This window comes from Pongo abelii, chromosome 5 (genome assembly GCF_028885655.2).
Source record: "Pongo abelii isolate AG06213 chromosome 5, NHGRI_mPonAbe1-v2.0_pri, whole genome shotgun sequence".
Classification (NCBI taxonomy): Eukaryota; Metazoa; Chordata; class Mammalia; order Primates; family Hominidae; genus Pongo; species Pongo abelii.
In genome coordinates, this window is record NC_071990.2 from 4,576,670 (window position 1) to 4,599,038 (window position 22,369).

Consider the following 22,369-nt stretch of genomic DNA (forward strand, 5'->3'; position numbering starts at 1 on the left):
CTCTTTCTTAGAGGATTTATACTGCACTTTCACATACTGTAAAGTATTCCATTTGATGCTCACAGTACACAACTCTGAAAGGCGGAGACAGTATGTACTACTACATCCATTTAACTTAGGAGGAAACTGAGTCCCAAATATGTAAGTTCCCAGCCCAAAAATTCTTAGCACTAAATAATAAAGATCAGAGCTCAAACATGTCTCTGACCCCAAGTACTGATCTCTCCATTAACCTGGTTGCCTCTAGCATCTTCAAAAGCCCAATAATCCAAAGACATACAAATAAGCAACAGATATATGAAAAGGTGCCTGACATCACTAATCATCAGGGAAATGCAAATCAAAACTGCAATAAGATATCACTTCAATTCTGTTAGGACATTATCAAAAAGACAAACAATAAGCAGTGTTGGTGAAGATGCAGAGAAAAGGGAACCCTTGTACATTTTGGTGGGAAGGTAAATTGATAAAGCCATTATGGAAAACAGTATGGAGGTTGCTTTAAAAAATTAAAAAGGGAGGCCAGGCTCAGTGGCTCACACCAGTAACCCCAGCACTTTGGGACACTGAGGTGGGCTAATCACCTGAGGTGGGGAGTTCAAGACCAGCCTGATCAACATAGAGAAACCCTGTCTCTACTAAAAAAAAATAAAATAAAATAAAATAAAATAAATACAAAACTAGCTGGACGTAGTGACGCATGCCTGTAATCCCAGCTACTTGGGAGCCTGAGGCAGGAGAATCACTTGAACCCAGGAGGTGGAGGTTGCAGTGAGCCGAGATCACACTATTGCACTCCAGCCTGGGCAACAAGAACGAAACTCCGTCTCAAAAAAAAAAAAAAAAAATTAAAAAGGGGGCCAAGTACGGTGGCTCATGCCTGTAATCTCAGCACTTTGGGAGGCCAAGGCGGGCAGATCTCGAGGTCAGGAGTTCAAGACCAGCCTAACCAACATGGTGAAACCCCATCTCTACTAAAAATACAAAAATTAGCCGGGCATGGTGGCGCGTGCCTGTAATCTGAGATACTCAGGAGGCTGAGGCAGGAGAATCGCTTGAACCCAGGAGGTGGAGGTTGCAGTGAGCCGAGATCGTACCACTGCACTCCAGCCTGAGCGACCGAGTGAGACTCCGTCTCAAAAAAAAAAAAAAAAAAAAAGAAAGAAAAGAAAAGAAACAGAATGGAATAGTGGTTACCAGTGGCTGAGGGGAGGGGAGATGGGGAGATGTTGGTCAAGGAGTACAAATTTTCAGTTATGCAAGATGAATAAGTTCTGGAGATCTAATATACAGCCTGGTGACTACTGTTAACAATACTGCTTTGTATACTTCAAATTTGCTAAATGGGTAGACCTTAAGTGTTCTCACCACACACACTAACTCTTTACAGAATAGAAAAAGAAGGAACACTATGCTGACTCGTTTTGTGAGCAATTGCAAGCTTAGTATAAAAAAAAATAAACAAGGTCAATATTGGAAAGAAAAATTGAAGGTCAATCTCCTTCATGAACATAGATGCAAGAATCCTGAACAAAATATTACCAAACTGAATCCAGCAATTAAAATTTTTAAAAAATGACCAAGTTGGGTTTATTCCAGGAATGACAAGTTAGATCATTAGAACATACATTAATGTAATTTAGCTTATTAGTCGGAGAAAAATTATGTTGTGATCTTTTTTTTTTTTGAGACGGAGTCTCGTTCTGTTGCCCAGGCTGGAGTGCAGTGGTGCAATCTTGGCTCACTGCAACCTCCATCTCCTGGGTTCACACCATTCTCCTGCCTCGGCCTCCCAAGTAGCTGGGACTATAGGCGCCCACCACCATGCCTGGCTAATTTTTAGTATTTTTAGTAGAGACGGGGTTTCACTGTGTTAGCCAGGATGGTCTCAATCTCCTGACCTCGTGATCTGCCCACCTTGGCCTCCCAAAGTGCTGGGATTACAGGCGTGAGCCACCGCGCCTGGCCTGTGTTGTGATCTTAACTGAGATGAGAAAGCATGTGATAAAATTCAAAACAACATTCATGATACAAAAAGTAAAAAAATAAAATCACTTACACACTAGAAACAAAAAGGAATGTTCTTAACATGATAAGTATATCTTCAAACTAATGAGCAAAAAAAGGCTTTTTCAATTGTGAAATATTAACACATACTTTTAAAAATCAGGCATAATAAGATGTTACATAATCCTCAGTTCTACTAAGTGCTGCATTGGAATTCTAACCTGTGCAAAAATAAGAATACAAAGCGAAGACAAGGAAAATAATACAGATTCAAAAAATATCTGTCATTATATGCAGGTATTATGTTCTACACAGAAAACTTCTAGTTATCTATACTGTATTAGTCCATTCTCATGCTGCTAAGAAAGACATACCCAAGACTGAGTAATTTATAAAGAGGTTTAATTGACTCACAGTTCAGCATGGTTAGGGAGGCCTCAGGAAACTTACAATCATGGTGAAAAGGGAAGCCAACACGTCCTTCTTCACATGGCAGCAGGGAGAAGAAGAATGAAAGCCGAGCAAAGGGAAAAGCCACTTATAAAACCATCTGATCTCATGAGAACTTATGCACTATCACAAGAGCAGGACGGGGGGAACCACCCCCATGATTCAGTTATCTCTACCTGTTCCCTCCCATGACACATGGGGACTACAGGAACTATAATTCAAGATGAGATTTGGGTAGGGATACAGACAACCCATATCATATACATTATTAGAAGTAATAAAAGAGTTTAGTAAGTTTTCTAGGCATAAAATCAACATGTGCATCAACTGCGTTTCTAAACACTAGCCAAAAAAAGGTGGAAAATAGAGTTTTAAAATATTATTTACAGTAACAACAACAAAATAACGTACCAAACAATAAGTCTAGCAAAAGATATACCAGACCTTTTGGCAGAAAGTTATAAGACTTTAGTGAAAGGTCTTCAATAGGACCTAAATAAAGAGAACAACATCACTTTTTCCATGGATAGGAAGATTAAATGTCTTAAAAGACCAATCAATTCTCCCCTAAACTTTCATATGGATTCCATGTAATTTTTTTTTTTTTTTTTTTTTTTTTTGAGACAGAGTTTCACTCTTGTTGCCCAGGCTGGAGTGCAATGGCACGATCTTGGCTTACTGCAACCTCCATTTCCCAGGTTCAAGCAATTCTCTTGCCTCAACCTCCCAAGTAGCTGGGATTACAGGTGCCCACCACCATGTCTGGCTAATTTTTTTTTTTTGTATTTTTAGTGGAGACAGGGTTTCCCCATGCTGGCCAGGCTGGTCTCGAACTCCTGACCTCAGGGGATCCACCTGCCTCGGCCTCCCAAAGTGTTGGGATTACAGGCGTGAGCCACTGTGCCCAGCCGATTCAATGTAATTCTAATAAAAATACCAATAAGACATTTCATAGAACTTGGCAAACAATCTAAAATGTATAAAGAAGGGCCAATGACCAAAAAGCTGAGACAGGGAAAGTGTTCTGCCAGAAATTACGTATTATAAGTAATTAGATTGTGTGTTATTAGCATGAGGATGAAAAACAGACCAACGGAACAAAAAGAGAACCCAGGAACTGATCCACACTTAAAACAATGATATATAACAGATCCAGCATTGCAGATCAGAGGGGCTGTCCATATAGAAAAAAAAAAAGTGAAAATGGATTTCTGTCCCATACCATACATAAAAATCAATTTCAGGGGTATCAGGAACCAAAACAGGGAAAACAAAACTTTAAAACGCTTAGAGAAAATACAAAAGAATATTCTAATGATCTGTGAGCAGGGAAAGATTTTTAATCAAGCAAGAAAAATACAAACCATAAAGAAAAAAATTAATAAAACTGACTAATAAAAAGAATGCTATTGAGTAAAATCACCATTAGGAGGGTAAATAGATAAGCCTCAATGTGACAAGATACTCGTAATTATAACCAACAATGAATCATTGTACAGAATATGTAGAGTATGCTAAAGAATAAGAAAGAAAAAAAATGAAATGTACAGAAGGCTTAAACAGGCAAATCTGTGAAAAAGAAATATGAATGGCCAAGATATCTACAAAGACATACTCAACCTCAGTATTAATCAGGGAACTGCAAATTAGAATGACAATAAAATAGATTTTCAAAAACAGAAGCCCAACAAAATCAAGCATTGCCAAAAGTTTAGAACCACAGACATTCTCATACATTCCTGGCAGGAGCTGGCTCAACCACATTAGAAACTGCCTTTACTTCATGCACCAGATACTATGAACTGGTTTGCTCAACTATTATTCCACCTTCTCCTAGGGTGCCTTCCTATATTTCAAAGGGCAGAAAACTAAAAACCCCATTTGCAAGACACCCTTATAGCTAGGGTTCCATATACAATTAAAGTTTGACCCACCCAATGCTCTCAGTGAGACCTGAACTGAGTTAAGTGAAGAGAGAGAGGCAAGGCTGAGAGTATTTGTTTTACTGGCAGGGATTAAAATGGTGGCTTCCCAATTTTAGAAGGTGATTTCAGAGCTGTGTTTGGTTCTGGAGCCAGCAGGTCTGACAGTGGCTTCTTGATTTAGCTGAAGTGGCCCCTAATTGTGCCCAAGGCACTGTGGCTTTGGAGTCAGATTGTATTGGCAGCTTTCCAATTCAAAACATAGCTTCCCATTGAAGGGAAAAGTGGCAGCTTTCTTGGTGGCTCAGTGTGGCTTTGGTGTGGCCTTGGGAATTATCACTAGAAGTTCAGTGTTGAGTCTATTTCTTTAACCCTCCCAACAATTCTGCAAACGATCAATCATCTATCATAAATCCCTTTCTGCTTTAATGAATGAGGGTGCATTCTGCTGTTTGTTCTCTACCTGAATCAATACACCAGCAAAGTTGTATTTGTACATACTATGCAGCCCAACAATTGTTTTCCTAGGTATAGACCCTAAAGAAACTCTTATGATTCCTCAGGGATCTAGAACTAGAAATAGCATTTGACCCAGCCATCCCATTACTGGGTATATACCCAAAAGATTATAAATCATGCTGCTATAAAGACACATGCACACGTATGTTTATTGTGGCACTATTCACAATAGCAAAGACTTGGAACCAACCCAAATGTCCAACAATGATAGACTGGATTAAGAAAATGTGGCACATATACACCATGGAATACTATGCAGCCATAAAAAAGGATGAGTTCATGTCCTTTGTAGGGACATGGATAAAGCTGGAAACCATCATCCTCAGCAAACTATCGCAAGGACAAAAAACCAAACACCGTATGTTCTCACTCATAGGTGGGAATTGAACAATGAGAACACATGGACACAGGAAGGGGAACATCACACACCGGGGCCTGTTGTAGGGTGGGGGGAGGTGGGAGGGATAGCATTAGGAGATATACCTAATGTTAAATGATGAGTTAATGGGTGCAGCACACCAACATGGCACATGTATACATATGTAACTAACCTGCACTTTGTGCACATGTACCCTAAAACAGTATAATAAAAAAAAAAAGAAACTGTTGGATATGCAAACCACAAATACATACAAGGATACTTATTGCAGTACTGTTTGTAATGAAAGACAACCCAATATCTATCAAGGGTAGCATGGATAAGTAAGTGATATATAATCAAGAGAATACTACACAGATATGAAAATGAATAACTTATAGTTTTACATATCAGTGTGGATACATTGCAAAAATAATGTTGAATGAAAATAACTCACAACAGGCTATACACAGTATGATTTTATTTATATAAGTTTAAAACTAAACAATATTATTTGGAGACATACACATATATATGTACTATATATATATATATATTTGGAGGTACCTAGGTATATATATATTTGGAGATACATAGGTATATATAAATAAATGTAAAGAAAATACAGGAAGCAGTTGACACAGAGTTCAGGAAAATCACTACTTCTGGTAGGAAGAGGCAGGGGTGTTATCAGAAAGGGTTATACAGGAGGCTTCAAGGATATTGGTAGTGTGTTATTCCAAAGCTGTGAATGTGGGCTAGTATTCATTCAAGTTTGCATGTATATCATATACTCTTCTGTAGATATAAGTTATTTGATAATTTTAAATGTTAAAGAAAAAGAATGAGAAGGCAAGAAAAAAATGAAAATGTTAACACAACCAACCACACAATTTCAATTCTGTCCTAAAGACATACCCACACATAAATGAAATGACTAAAGTATGAGGTTATTATTGCAACATTATTTGAAATAACAAGAGATTGGAAATAACATAAATATTTATAAATTTGGAACAATAGTACATTCAACATAGTGAAGTAGGGAACCGTCGTAAAGTATATGAAAAAATTCTATCCATTGATATGGTGTGATCCTCAGTGTGTGTTCAGTGAAAAATTCATGGTGAATAATGAGATTAACAGCCTTTTATTTTAAAAAAGAAAAAATATATAATATAGTGCTATTAAATAATAGTATAATATAACAGTAATAAACACATATAAGTGGCCTTTATTTATAAAAAGAAACATTAAAAGAATAACTTAGAAACCAATAAAAATGACTACCTAGTCCACTCTGGACACATGACCTGCGAGTTAGCCCTACTCTGCAAGGAGCAGTTTTTTGTAATAAAAGATAAAAACAAACAAGCAAAAAATGATTATTTACGAGAGAGGGGCAGAATCGAAAAGAAGAGATTAGAGACAAGCTTCTCTAAGTATATGTTTTCATATAGTTTTAATTTTTAAACCATGCAAAGATTTTTACATACTCAAATAATAAACTTAAACTGTACTGAAAAAAAAATGAAGCAAATCCTGGAACTGAAAACAAACTAAAGTAAATAAAACTAGTAATATTGTAAATAACCATCCAAAGGAAAGAGCTCCTTCTAGAGACTTTGAAGTTAGTACTTTATGCATGCTTGGTGGCATACTTCTGCAGAGCAATCTAAAATTTCATTTAGCAGTTCTGTTGCTAGTAAAAATATTAGTATGTTATTTTGAAGCAGTCTCTATTTCCCTCTCTTTCAGAGATAATTTTATCTCTCAGAGAGACTCCATCTCAAAAAAAAAAAAGCAAGCAAGAAAAAAGATCAAGTTATCAATAGTTAGAAAATGACACTGAAAACAAACCTATCTCACATTCCTATGACAGAACCATCTCACTCTGAATCCATTGTCGGAAGCTTTGGTAGGTTGTTTGGACAACTGCGACATTCTGAGCTTCCTGGAGACTGTCCCTCTCTCACTAGCAGGAATACACCAAAAAAGATGGCCCTCTGAAGATCGCTTTTAAAAGGTTCAGAATCAAAGCCCTCACAGGGATTTAGCAATGACAGGTTCTGAAACTCAATTACTTGCAAGGGTTTAAAAGGTTGAAGAATCTCTTCTTCAATGCAAAATTTCTTCCACACCAAACAAGTTAAACCTCACCTTTGAAGGGCCTCAACTTTAAGAATCATAATAATCAGTGATTCTAGGCTTAATTAGTCTTTGTTGAGTAATTGGATTTTTTTTTTTTTTTTTTTTTAAGAGTCTCGAGCTCAAGTGGCCAAGGCGAGATGGGTCAAACTCAGAGTGGTGGTCATGGTCCTGGAGGTGGCAAGAAGGATGACAAGGACAAGAAAAAGAAATACGAACCTCCTGTACCAACCGGAGTGGGGAAAAAGAAGAAAACAAAGGGATCAGATGTTGCCAGCAAACTGCCACTGATGACACCTCACACTCAGTGCTGGTTAAAATTACTGAAGTTAGAGAGAATTAAGGACTATCTTCTCATGGAGGAAGAATTCATAAGAAATCGGGAACAAATGAAACCATTAGAAGAAAAGCAAGAGGAGGAAAGATCAAAGGTGGATGATCTGAGGGGACCCCGATGTCAGTAGGAACCTTGGAAGAGATCATCGATGACAATCATGCCATCTGTGGGCTCAGAACACTATGTCAGCATTCTTTCATTTGTAGACAAGGATCTGCTGGAAACTGGCTGCTCAACCACAAGGTGCATGCCGTGAGAGGGGTGCTGATGGATGACATGGATCCCCTGGTCACAGTGATGAAGGTGGAAAAGGTCGCCCAGGAGACCTATGCCAATACTGGGAGGTTGGACAATCAAATTCAGGAAATTAAGGAATCTGTGGCACTTCCTCTCACCCATCCTGAATATTATGAAGAGATGGGTATAAAGTCTCCTAAGGGGGTCATTCCCTATGGTCCACCTGGCACAGTTAAAACCTTGTTAGCCAAAGCAGTAGCAAAACAAACCTCAGCCACTTTCTTGAGAGTGGTTGGCTCTGAACTTATTCAGAAGTACCTAGGTGATGGGCCCAAACTTGTAACGGAATTGTTTCAAGTTGCTGAAGAACATGCACCATCCATCGTGTTTATTGACAAAATTGATGCCACTGGGACAAAAAGATATGACTCAAATTCTGGTGGTGAGAGAGAAATCCAGCGAACAATGTTGGAACTGTTGAATCGGTTGGATGGATTTGATTCTCGGGGAGATGCGAAAGATATCACAGCCACAAACCAAATAGAAACTTTGGATCCAGCACTTATCAGATCAGGCCGCATTGGCACGAAGATCAAGCTCCCCCTGCCTGATGAAAAGACTAAGAAGTGCATCTTTCAGATTCACACAAGCAGGATGATGCTGGCAGATGATGTAACCCTGGACAACTTGATCATGGCCAAAGATGACCTCTCTGGTGCCAACATCAAGGCAATCTACAGAAGCTGGTCTGATGGCCTTAAGAGAACGTAGAATGCAAGTAACAAATGAAGACTTCAAAAAATCTTAAGAAAATTGTTCTTTGTAAGAAACAGGAAGGCACCCCTGAGGGGCTGTTTCTCTAGTGAACCACAGCTGCCATCAGGAAAATGGTTGGGAGATTTCGCAATCCCTGAAAGGGATGAGGTTGGGGGAACTGCCCAGAGGAATCCCCGTTCCCAGTGATTTTTATTAGAAAAACATCCTGTGTCTTTTGGAGTACAATGTGTAAGTGCCCATTGGGTGGCCTTCGTCTGTTGGTCACTGTGCAGCAGTTTGCTTCCCAATAAAGCATGCTCTTTCACAAAAAAAAAAAAAAAAGGAGTCTCGCTCTGTTGCCCAGGCTGGAGGTGCAGTGGCACAATCTTGGCTCAGTGCAATCTCTACCTCCCGGGTTCAAGCGATTCTCATGCCTCAGCCTCCAGAGTAGCTGGGATTATGGGTGCGCACCACCACACCCTAGCTAATTTGTGTATTTTTAGCAGAGATAGGGTTTTGCCATGTTGGCCAGGCTGGTCTCAGACTCCTGACCTCAAGTAATCCACCCACTTCAGCCTCCCAAAGTGCTGGGATTACAGGCGTGAGCCACCGCACCAGCCAGACTTCTTAAAAATAATATTTTCTATATAAAGCAAGAGTAGGAACGTGGTCAGGAGACTTATCAGATTGAAATGATCTCCATGAAGTCCCAGGAAGAGAAAGGAGACTTCTCACTTCCCACTCAGCTCTCAAGCCCATGAAAACCACCCATCCACATGATACATACTGCAAGGTGATCCTGAATTCCAAAGTCCTGACTGCTTCTCACCTTTTATCCTCCCCAGGAACTGTAGTTAATAACATTCACCCTGTATTAGTCCGTTTCCACACTGCTATAAAGAATTGCCCAAGACTGGATAATTTATAAAGAAAAGAAAAGAGATTTAAATTCCACATGTTTTGGGAAGCCTCAGGAAACGTACAGTCACGGCAGAAGGAGAAGCAGCCTCATCTTACGTGGCGGCAGGCAAGAGAGAGACTGTATGAGAGCACAAGAGAAACTACCATTATAAAACCATCAGATCTCGTGAGAATTCACTCATTATCACAAGAACAGCATGGGGGAACCACTCCCACAATTCAATCACTTCTCTCCCTTGACATCTGAAGATTACAATTCAAAATGAGATTTGGCCGGGCACAGTGGCTCATGCCTGTAATCCCAGCACTTTGGGAGGCCGAGGTGGATGGATCACCTGAGGTCAGGAGTTCAAGACCAGCCTGGCCAACATGGCAAAACCCCATCTGTACTGAAAATACAAAAGTTAGCCAGGCATGGTAGCAGGTGCTTGTAATCCCAGCTACCCAGGACACTGAGGCAGGAGAATCTCTTGAACCTGGGAGGTGGAGGTTGCAGTGAGCAGAGATCGCACCAGTGCACTCCAGCTTAGGCAACAGCATGAGACTCCATCTCAAAAAAAAAAAAAAAAGAAAAGAAAAGAAAGAAAACATGAGATTTGGGTAGGACACAAAGCCTAACCATATCACACCCCAGTGGCCACCCACCCACCTCCTACTCCTAGAAGCTCTTCCCTCCCTGTGAGTTGGCAGGTGAATTTCTGTTGTTCCTTTCTGGCCACATCTCCCATCTCCTTTACTCACTCTACTCTCTTCCTCTGGAAACTAAACATAGGCATTTCACAAGGCTCTCCTCTCTTCCTTAAAAAACTCACTCATTTTACACCTTCAACTCTCTCCTTCATACAGATGATCCTGTTTTATCGGCTCACCCCTCCCTTCACTCTTGAGTCCCAGACTCAAATTTCCAACTACCTACTGGAAATCTGCACTTCATTGGCCCACGGGTGTTTTAAACTCCATCTGCTCAAAACTGAAAGCAAGACAACCCCCTGAAAACCTACTTCTTCTGTACTTTCCACTCTTCTGTTCCTTCATATGAGAAAATATCCACATGAAGTACAGCACATATTCTCATCCCTGAGTGTACCATCCTCCCTGCACCTCTGCACTCAACTCAAAATTTCCATTCTCCTTAACTGTTTTCTAGTGCCCGTGCTACTGATTCTGAACTCAGGGGATTATCTGCAAACACAAGTTCCAAGGCCCCATCTGCAGGGTTGAAAACCACTGCTCTTGACACAAGATTTTCTAGGTGAAATCAGACCAAGGGAATGCTTGTACCACATCAGACAGTCCCATTAAACTGTTTTCATGGGGCTGTGATTTGTTATGATACCCTCGGCTGCTTGAAGGCTGCTACAAAAAGGCATATGATTAAAATTGCTGTTGTACTCATGCCAGAGGTGTAGCTAAGCATGTTAACATTACATCACAGAGGGAGCCTTTTATGAGGCGGAGTCCCTGACTGATGAGCAAACCACCAGAGGAGGGTCAGGCAAGAGGCCCAGTGGAGGGTAACACACATGGAGTTCAGTGACCCCTTGTTCCTTGAGGAGAGAGGACCTATTTCTACCTCAGGACATTCCCGGAAGGCAATGGGTTTCAAACAATATCCTGAAGAGACTCATGTCAGGGAACTAAGCAGGTAGGAATGGAAAGGAGGAAATGGGAGGGGAGAGGAAGTCAATCCGGGACCCTTATCCCGGCTTCAACCAAAAGCTTCACTCTCATATGCCTTATGGATGGAGCTGCAATGCTTTTGAACAAGAGATTCCATTTGAACAAAGAGCTCTGGGTTCTGTAACTTTATAAGAGTTTGGGTTTGGTTTTTTTTTTTTTTTTTCTTTTCATTCGTTTGGTTTTTGCCACATCACAATTTATAGAGAATTTAAGAGTTCTAAAACTACAATTATGCCAGGTGTGGTGGCTCAGGCCTGTAATCCCAGCACTTTGGGAGGCCAAGGCCAGCTGAGGTCAGGAGTTTGAGACCAGCATGGCCAACATGGTAAAACCCTGTCTCTACTAAAAAAATTACAAAAATTAGCCAGGTGTGGTGGTGTGCACCTGTAATTCCAGCTACTCTGGAGGCTGAGGCACAAGAATCGCTTGAATCCTGGAGGCAGAGGCTGCAGTGAGTCGAGATGGCACCACTGCACTCCAGCTTGGGTGACAGTGAGACACTGTCTTAAAATAAATAAATAAAATAAAACTACAAATATAGAGGAGCAGAGAATGGCAAAGCAGATTGAGAACAGACTTCGGAAGGCCTTGAACTCTAATCTAAGGCATTCAGATTTTCACCTCAGGCCAGTGGGGACTCGCCAAAAGCTTTTGTGGAAGGAACAGAATGGTGAAAGCAATGCTGAACAGAGACTAACTTGGTTACAGTGTTCAGGATGGAGACCAGAGTTGGAAGATAAAATGGAGGCACCAACAGCCAGGTGTTTTCTATAATAAGGGCCTCAGTCAGGTTTTTTTAAGGAAAAGATGCATTCCATGAAGTCAAATATCCAAGAAGAGGTATACATTGCATACAATACGTTATTTGATCCTTTTCCACATTCCCCAGGGGTGTATTCCTGTCACCACTGGAGATGAGGAAATAAGGCCCTGAGGCTCAAGTCATTTGTCGAAGATTACATAGTGAGCAAATGACTAAACTGTAATTCAATGCCAAGTCTGTTTTTTGTTTTTTGTTTGAGACAGAGTCTCGCTCTGTCGCCAGGCTGGAGTGCAGTGGCGTACAATCTTGGCCCACTGCAACCTCCGTCTCCTGGGTTCAAGCGATTCTCCTGCCTCAGCCTCCCGAGTAGCTGAGACTACAGGCATGCACCACCACACTAATTTTTTGTATTTTTAATAAAGACTGGGTTTCCCCATGTTGGCCAGGATGGTCTTGATCTCTTGACCTCGTGATCCGCCCTCCTCGGCCTCCCAAAGTACTGAGATTACAGGTGTGAGCCACAGCCCCCGGCTGTCTGTTAAACTTTTTACTGTATTGTATGACCTCCAGCCATCCAAATCCCTCACCTGGGCATTCAAGACCTGAAAAAATCAGACTTCTAAAATGTGTGCATTTTATCATATGCAGATAGCACCTAATTTAAAAGTTAAGCTGATCCTCAAAACATTTGTTATTTTCTGGTTTTTTTATAGTTGCCATCCTAGTGGGTGTGAGGTAATATCTTATTAGGAAACCTCATTTGTTTTTAACTTTTTTGTTCATTAATGTATTTAAGACTATAAATTTGCCTTTAAGTACTGCTTTAGATGTGTACAAATTCAATCATGCAGTATTTTATTCAGTTCTATTTTTTTTTAGTCCAAATGTTATTTAATAGTGTGCTATCTAGTTTCTAAATAAGCAGGACTTTATTTTAGCCATCTTTTTAAAAATATTAATTCTGTAATGGCATTGTAGTTGGAAAACATTGTCAGAATGAGATTCATTCTTTGGAACTTACTGAAGCTTCCTGTATGGCCTAATATGTGATCTATTATTGCAAATGTTTTAGGTATAATCAAAAGCATGTTTTCTGTTTATGTTGTGTACATATATTTTGTGTATATATATATATATATATATATATATATATATATATAAAAGACAGAATCTTGCTCTGTCACCCAGGTATGATCTTGACTCACTGCAACCTCCACCTCCAGGGTTCAAGCAATTCTCATGCCTCAGCCTCCCAAGTACCTGGGACTACAGGTCCGTGCCACCATGCCTGACTAACTTTTGTATTTTTAGTAAAGATGGGTTTTCACCATGTTGTCCAGGCTGATCTCAAACTCCTGGTCTCAAGTGATCTGCCCGCCTTGTCCTCCCAAAGTACTGGGATTACAGCTGTGAGCCACCACACCCAGCCATATATTTTTAATTGTATTTTTGCCCATTCATATCCATGAATGAACGTTTCTAACTGCAACTGTTAATTTTTGAATTTTTTCTATGTATCTGATATAGTTCAAGATTGTATTGTTAGGTGTTATATGTTTATGATTATTTTGATTTTATACTGTTCCTTAAACATTTTTAAACTGTGAAATATAATTTACATGAATAAAGTTTATAAATCTTATATGCATATTTAAAGCAATACTTATAGACATATAACCACCACTAAGGTCAAGAAATAGGCTGGGCACGGTGGCTCACACCTGTAATCCCAGCACTTTGGGAGGCCAAGATGGTGGATCACCTGAGGTCAGGAGTTCAAGACCAGCCTGGCCAACATGGCAAAACCCCATCTCTACTAAAAATACAAAAATTAGCGGGGTGTCATGGCATGTGCCTATAGTCTCAGCTGCTTGGGAGGCTGAGACAGGAAGAATCGCTTGAACCCAGGAGGCAGAGGTTGCAGTGAGCCAAGATCACGTCACTGCACTCCAGCCTGGGTGACAGAGTGGGACCCTGTCACAAACAAACAAACAAACAAAAAAAAGAACAAAATATTAACTTTTTTTTAGTTAACAGTTCACCTTTCTAACCTTTTCTAGCACTAATCCACCTTCTCCAACCTTTCCATACGCCTCATGCTTCTTAGGGATAAGGCCGTTTGTCACTACGCACTAATTCTGCTATTCATTGCACCCAGTCATTTTGTTTGTTTGTTCGAGACAGGGTCTCACTCTATTGCCCAGGCTGGAGTGCAGTGGCGTGATCTTGGCTCACTGCAACCTCCGCCTCCCGAGTTCAAGCAATTCTCCTGCCTCAGCCTCCCAAGTAGCTGGAATTACAGACACTCACCACCCCACGCCTGGCTAATTTTTGTATTTTTAGTAGAGACGGGGTTTCACCATGTCGGTCAAGCTGGTCTTGAATTTCTGACCTTGTGATCCGCCTGCCTCGGCTTCCCGAAGTGCTGGGATTACACCCAGCCGCACCCAGCCATTTTTATGGCTTCTCTTACACCTAGTGATGACTCTCATGTGAGGGTCCCTTCCCCCAGCTCCCCTGCCAAAAACCTCCCCAGGCTTCAAACTGCAGCTAAGTGGTACCTCTGTAGAGTGTCCTTCACTCTCTCCTCAAGAGGGAACCTCTGTCTCTCTATTCTCTATATATTTACACCTTTTAAAAAAATTACCCTTAAGCCAGCTTTCATATTCTTCTCATATTGTGGTTATTTTCTTTGTCACCTATTACATATAAACTCCTTGAAGACAGGACAAAGGTCTTAACCTCTGATTTTCCTTAGCTCGATTCGGTGTGAGGCATATGGTAAGTGCTCAACCAATATTTTAAAGAAATGAATAGAATTTCTTCTTTAATTCAGCTATGTTTCATTATTCAAGATAGCTAGCATTTTTTCCCCTTAAAACATCTCTTTGGCCGGGCACGGTGGCTCATGCCTGTAATCTCAGCACTTTGGGAGGCTGAGGCGGGCAGATTACCTGTGTTCAGGAGTTCAAGACCAGCCTGGCCAACATAGTGAAACCCTGTCTCTGCTAAAAATACAAAAGATTAGCTGGGCGTGGTGGCATGCACCTGTAATCCCAGCTACTCAGGAGGCCAAGGCAGGAGAATCGCTTGAACCCGGGAGGTGGAGGTTGCAGTGAGCCGAGATCATGCCATTGCACTCCAGCTTGGGCAACAAGAGTGAAATTCCATCTCAAAAAACAAAACAAAACAAAACAAATCTCTTTATGTTCTTTTCCATTTTGATTGCTGCTCTGCAGAAAGAAAGAGGAAGGATCAAAAGAAGGATGAAAGGAAAGAAAGGAGAAAGGGAGGGAGGAAGGGAAGGCGGGAGGGAGGAAGGGAAGGCGGGAGGAAGGGAGGGAAGGAAGAAGGAAGGAAGGAAATTACATTTAGATCCCCTTCCCAGACCAATTACATGAGAATTTCTGGAGAGGGAGTCCAGCATCCTTAATTTTCTCATGTGCCACCAGGATTGAGAACCACTGCTTTTTTAGTCCCTTTTAATTTGACCAGTTTTATCTCGAAACCACTAAAACAGGGAGGGAGGGAGGAACCCAGTGGCTTTCAGGGCCTCGTTTCACAGGCCCATCCAATCTATTCGGCTACTTCTTCCAACAGGTGCCTCTGCTCCAAGGCTCCTTCAGGTCCCACAGGCACGCTGTGCTCCTGTCTTTATTCTCTGCTCCTTGCACCTGGATGTTTCCCTTCTCCCCTCCCCTACTCACATTCTAACCATCCTTCCAAGCTATTCCCTCCTCCTCAAAGCTTCCCAGACCACTGCTATCATCCCTTTCTAAATCCCTGTGGTTGAAATAAGCATGATGACCATAGCTAATAACACTGTATTGAATGCTGGAAATTGGCGAAGAGTGTAGATTTCAGGTGTTCTCACCACACACACACACACACAAAGGTAACTGTCAGGAGATGGATATGTTAATTTGCTTGACTGTAGTATTCATTTCACTATGGATTTAATGTATTGCAAAACACCATGCTGCACACTTCAAATATATACTATAAAAGAAATAAGACCTTCGAGTCGGCACAAAATCCAACACAATGGACTTATCCCCACCACCAGTCCATGCACTTGTCTCTCTAAGATCACAAATACCCCGAGAACAGGGACCGTGGCTAAGATTCTGGGGCCACAACCCTGGCCTCTAACCCTGCGGAGAAACGGTTTGCTAATTGAATGCTTTTTCCAGAGGAGGCCCTTTAACCTAACCCTCTCCTGCCACAGAGTAAATGAAGAAACAAGAAGGTTCAGTGACTTACAGGGAAGTCGCACACCTTGACCCAAATCCAGCAACCTCAAGGCTCTTCTCTGGTTGCTTATTCACAGCCATCTGTTTTCCTCGTTCTCTCCTCTGATTCCCCCCTCAGGAGCGACAGAAGGCCCTTTACCCTCACCTTTCTCTCTTAGTCTTATGAACTGTGTCTTTCTCAGTGGTAGGTCACTCAGCTGCTGTATTTGGTGGCAGAGCCCAGAGAACAGCACAGAACCACAGCCCTCAGGGCAATTCAGATGCTGGGGTTTTTTTTTTTTCTGAAAGTCCTTCCCTGAAGAGTCATTCCTTGTGAGGGAGGTGGGTGGCGGACATTTCTGTACTTATTGCTGATATACACACCAAAGGCTGAGTTTGTCTTCTGGGTTAAACAGAGGAACTATGGCTCTAAATTGGGCAGGAAGAGGCTTCAGCTGAGGCTACAGGAGGGCAGACCACCAAGCGAGTATAAAAGAAAAAAGCAGTCTGGACACAGTGGCTCATGCCTGTAATCCCAACATTTTGGAAGGCTGGGGTGGGCAGATCACTTGAAGCCTGGAGTTTGAAACCAGGCTGGCCAGCATGGCAAGACCCCATCTCTACAAAAAATACAAAAAGTATTGCAGTGTGGTGGTATGCACCTGTAGATCCAGGAACTTGGGAGGCTGAGGTGGGAGGATCGCTTGAGCCCAGAAGGTTGAGGCTGCAGCGAACCATAACCATGCCACTGCACTCCAGCCCGGGCGACAGAGCAAGACTGTCACAAAGAAACAAAAATGAAAGAAAAAGAAAAAATATATAACAGTTAAGTAGAAGCAGAAGGTTTCACCAATTTGGGGGAAAAGCAACCTCTATAAACCAATGTGAAGCCAGGACAGGCAGGAAAGAGCGCCTCTTGGGTAGAGAGGCTGACAGGGGCTCTGGAATTCAGGCTAGGAGCACATGTTCATGAAAGAATTAGAATTCTGCACTCCAGCAATAATCCCAAGTCATCGACAGATATTAAAGTGATTTCCATCCCCATGAGGTGCAGAGACACCAGGAATTCCCCCTGGATTTCTTCCTGGGCAAGGCTGTTGCCAAGGTTCCCAAACTGAAGGTAGAAAGGGTGACAGCGGCCAGGGCAGTGAGAAAGACAGCAGGGGCTGGGCCCACACAGGTGGCCGCTGTTCCCACCTGCAGCAATTAAGGCTTTGATTAGCAGTCCACAGCAGCCATGGCTGGGGAGGGCCACCTCCCACCCGGGCACAAGCCGTAAGGACACTTGTGACGGGACAGCTGCGGATGGTGGGTACTCTCATGCCCTGTGTCTTTCCATACTTGGATATTCAATATCATGTATACCCCCATTCACACCTGGAACCACTCTGCTAGTCCCCAAGAGGAGATTGGGACTGTTAGAACGAGATAATTTCAGAGCTTTAAATGGCTCCCATTTATGAGAAACTGGATGACAAAGCAAAGCATTCACGACTCACGTGCTACAGACGTTCAAGCCAGGAGAACTAGCAGGAAGGGGTTCTTTCCAGCCTTCACTCTGCCATTTACCAAGTATGTGAGCCCGGGCACTGTGGATGTGGCTCACCATTCCTGCATCTGGGGTGGGCAGATCACTTGAGGCCAGGAGTTTCAGACCAGGCTTGCCAACATGGCAAGACCCCGTCTCTACAAAAAATACAAAAATTAGCGAGGTGTGGTGGTATGCACCTGTAGATCCAGGAACTTGGGAGGCTGAGGTGGGAGGATTGCTTGAGCCCAGAAGGTCGAGGCTGCAGTGAGCCGAGACCACAAGAGGGGGTCGAGCAAAATGACTCTTTGAAAATGGCCCTGACAATTCTCTAGTTACAAACCCTCATTTCACAATCATTAAGTGAGGGCTCCAATCACACAGCCAGTTGGGTCAGAGCAGAGCTGGAACCTGCCTCCCTGGATCTCGTGCTTCTCTGCTCTACCCGGCATCTCCTTCCTCGCACCTGCGATTCCCAATCATGCTGTCAATAGGAGCGGCGGGAGGAGGATCCTGGAGCCATAGGCTAGAAAGGTCCCCAAGACGCAGGCCGCAGCCTACGTGGGAAATTTCCAGATGCCAAGAGAAGGCCGCTCTGCTCTTTGTCAGGGCTCCCCATGAAACTGACGAAAAGTCAAATTCCATGGGGGTGACTAAAGACAACTTGACTCTATCTGTATTATTTGAATTTCATACAATCAAGCAGGCATTTCAGTATGACTTAATTAAAAACTGAATACAGTCTTAAAACTTCTATCATTTAGATTCTTTTTTTTTTTTTTTTTTGGAGACAGAATCTTGCTGTGTTGCCCAGGCTGGAGTGCAGTGACACAATCTCAGCTCACTGCAGCCTCTGCCTCCTGGGTTCAAGAAGTTCTCCTGCCTCAGCCTCCCAAATAGCTGGGATTACAGGCGTGGGCCACCACACCCAGCTAATTTTTGTATTTTTATTAGAAATGAAGTTTCACCATTTTGGCCAGGCTGGTCTCAAACTCCAGATCTCCAGTGATCCGCCTGCCTCGGCCTCCCAAAGTGCTGAGATTACAGGTGTGAGTCACCACACCTGGCCTAGATTCATTTATTTTGGCTTAACTAATATTTAATAGGTAAATCACAGATATCCCACTGGAGGAACATTCTCACATAACTCCTTGTGGATAATAATCACAGCTAACATTGAGAGGATGCCGTGTGCCAGGAGTTTTGTAGATGTCATTTCATCTCATGCTTATGGGACGTGTGGCTGTTACCAGCACCTTACAGATGTGAACACAGAGGGTTGGAGAGTTAGGTCATTTATTCATCCACACAGGGGAGGTTTGGGGCCAGGATCAAACCCATGTGTGTTGGATAGACTGACTCCACAGTCCATGTCCCTGCACCACACTGCCTCTCGGTGGGTATTTACGCCTGGCATTAATACGTCTCTCTAACGCCATCACTGAAGTCAAGTTTTGACAGAGTAAGGAAGATGAGACAACATCAGAGCACCTGGGCTCGAGGCCCAACTCCACCACTTATTACTTAGGAGAAGTTAACCTTTATGAACTGCAGTGTCTCATCCAAATAAGAATGATTCTAGATTATTGCTCACAGAACTGTTGTGAAGATTAAATCTGAGAACCCATGTACAATGCTCAGTGCAACGCCTGGTATATAATAAGCTCTCAATAGAAACACATAATCATGGTTCAGGACACCAAAGATCACCTGGGCCCCCATCACAGCACTGCTGCTGGCCAGCCCTGGATTGAAGCACCATGCTCCTAGACTGCCAGCTTCTGCAGATTTCAGCTACCCTGAACATTCCCTGCCTTAAAGGCAGCTTCCACAAAGAGCACATTTGATCCCAAGTTAAATTGTGAGGTAGACGACCAGCTGCCATTCATATGGAGCCCAGTGTGGATGCATAGGTAAGTTAGAGGATGAAGCTCTCCCTTTAGGGTCACACCACATGCTCCCCAGCAAACTTGAGGACTGACTACTACAGAATCCATGAGTGTTCTGGCTGGTTTAGAAGCCTCAGTTACCCCAGTTGCCTGTATTGACAGCAGCAATCTTGATGCGCCACCTGAGTGAGGGTTCCACTCAGCTGTAAATGACATGAGTTAAAATAGTTTTAAATTTATATGTGACTTTTTCACTTTTGTGTCTTAAAAGCCAAAGGAAATGACTTCAGTTCTTTATTTTTCCAAAACAAAGTCCAAAAGGTATAGACTTTCCAGCACCATCTCCAATGGCATGTTTCAATAAACCCTCTGCATAGGCACGCCCAACCACTCGCCCCTCTGAAAATGCATCGTGCTTTCTCATGCCTCTGTGCCTTCCCTCTCACCCTCCCTACCTGAGAATGAATCACTTCCTTGTCTCCACTGAAGTATTTGGTTACTTCCTGCTTTCAGACCTTTTGTATAAGACGTCTGTTATGTCTTCCTACTAGACTGTAGACCACATGAGGACAAGACGCACCTCCTTGTCATCTGTGTGTCCACTAGTCTACTAGAAAAGCTGAAAAACAAAAGGGGATGGTCCTTAAGATGTAATGCAGACACATTTTCATGACTGCAAATTATAGCCTTCCAACCTCATGATAAATGTCAGGCCACTTGGCTTACTCCTCCATGTATTGTAATACGTCATTATAAATTGCAGGTAACCAAGATATTGACATACATTGTGGTAAAGAAGAGTAAGTTTGACAAGTTTAAACATTGCTTTTTATTCCTTATCATTTTAAACGTGTTGCTGCTTTTGATGCACTGCTTACTGATATTTATTGCTTCCTCTGCACAAGCACAAAATGCTGGCTCACTCTCAAATTCAATGTAGACCTGGGGAAAGTCATTAAATGCCACAAGCCTTGGGTTTTTTCCCATGTACTGTAGTAAATTGCTCTTGTTGGGATTGTAATTGCAGGTGGTAATCAGAGAACACGGAGCCTCCGAAAGAATTTTACGGCATTTCAGGCAGGCCACAGGCCAGCCTGGGGAAAAAGCAGGAACAAAAACTGGCAATACGAGGGCCCAACCCGAAAGTTATTCCTGAAGAGAAACAACGGTAAGAACTTGCAGGAATCAAATTAGTTCTGATGTAGTAGGCAGAATTCTTAGAGAGGCCCCTTTTATTTAAAAATAATGATTTTACTGGCCGGGCACGGTGGCTCACACCTGTAATCCCAGCAACTTTGGGAGGCCGAGGTGGGCAGATCACGAGGTCAGGAGATCAAGACCATCCTGGTTAACACGGTGAAACCCCATCTCTACTAAAATTACAAAAAATTAGCCTGGCATGGTGTGGGTGCCTGTAGTCCCAGCTACTCGGGAGGCTGAGGCAGGAGAATGGCGTGAACCCGAGAGGCGGAGCTTGCAGTGAGCCAAGATCGTGCCACCGCACTCCAGCCTGGGCAACAGAGCAAGACTCCGTCTCAAAAAAAAAAAAAAAAGATTTTACCAACAGGTAGTCAGAAATTGTTCAACATAAGCTTTCTGGTATTCCACAGTCATAATACTCTAGCTGTTCGGACAACACCTTCTCTCTCGCAAGCTCTCCTCTTTTTTCACTCTCTTTAAATCTCCTATCTGGTTTCTCTAAATTAATTTTTTGTAGCCAGAGCTTCCATTTTATTGCAGTGGTTACTTTTGTGTCTCCTATTGCTTTCTTTAGTAACTTTTAATGACCTGAGACATCGTTGGCTTCCTTTCATTTTCCACTTCCTCCAAGTCAATTGATAGCACATCCTACACTCTGTGTTTACAAGTATCAGAGAAGGCAGCAATAATTTTTTTTTTTTTTTTTTTTTTTGCCTCATCTTCACTAAGGGATGCCTGAATTCTTGACAGGGCCAGATAGAATGTAAAAGTGGTTTTCTACATTGCTAAGAAATAACAAGCAAGTCTAGATACCACGAGAGCTAGCAACCTGAAGTCATCATCTGTTCATTCTTTCATTTATTTACCGTATATGGTGTTGGGTGCACAAAAAGCATGGAGCAAGGTGCTTCAGGGTGTTTAGCAATGAGCAAGACAAAGACACAGACAAGGAGCTTTCATTTTGCAAGCCGAAAAAGACAGGAGCTCAAATTGATACCATACAGGTAGCATGAAATAGGCACCCCAGAGAGGGACACACAGCTATGGAAAAATCAAATGATGGAAAGATTACATCTCATCAGGAAAGACTTGGTGGAGGTTCAGGTCAGTTCTGGGAATGATGAGTCTGAAGTCATTAGGGCATTCAAAGGAAGCATGAGCAGGCAGTGGGAACCTGGGACCGCGATCAGGAAGAAAAGGGTGGGTAGGATATAAGGGGTCCAAAGTCACTTGGAAGAGGGTTTCATGGCTGGAGTGGTGGGGGGCTCACACCTGAGACTCCAGTACTTTAAGAGGCTGAGGCAGGAGGATCACTTCAGCCAAGGAGTTTAAGAAAGAGGTTATCCTCATTTCCCTAATTCCTGTTCCGGCTACTGGGATGCTTCCATTCCTACAGCTTCCAGAGCCTGGTGCAGCTGGGGC

General features: G+C 42.5%; 1 protein-coding gene and 1 pseudogene across 1 annotated transcript in view; both read left to right on the top strand.

Moving 5' to 3' along the window:
- Window positions 1–7,529: 7,529 nt before the first annotated feature.
- Window positions 7,530–8,841, top strand: LOC100461237 (26S proteasome regulatory subunit 4-like; annotated as a pseudogene).
- A 2,292-nt stretch (window positions 8,842–11,133) lies between these two features.
- CDYL (chromodomain Y like) overlaps window positions 11,134–22,369 on the top strand; it is a 253,389-nt gene continuing 242,153 nt past the window's right edge. The window contains exons 1-2 of the mRNA XM_054557148.2: window positions 11,134–11,300; window positions 20,775–20,915. The gene's annotated coding sequence lies outside the window, so the exon portion shown is untranslated. The remainder of the gene's footprint in view (window positions 11,301–20,774; window positions 20,916–22,369) is intronic.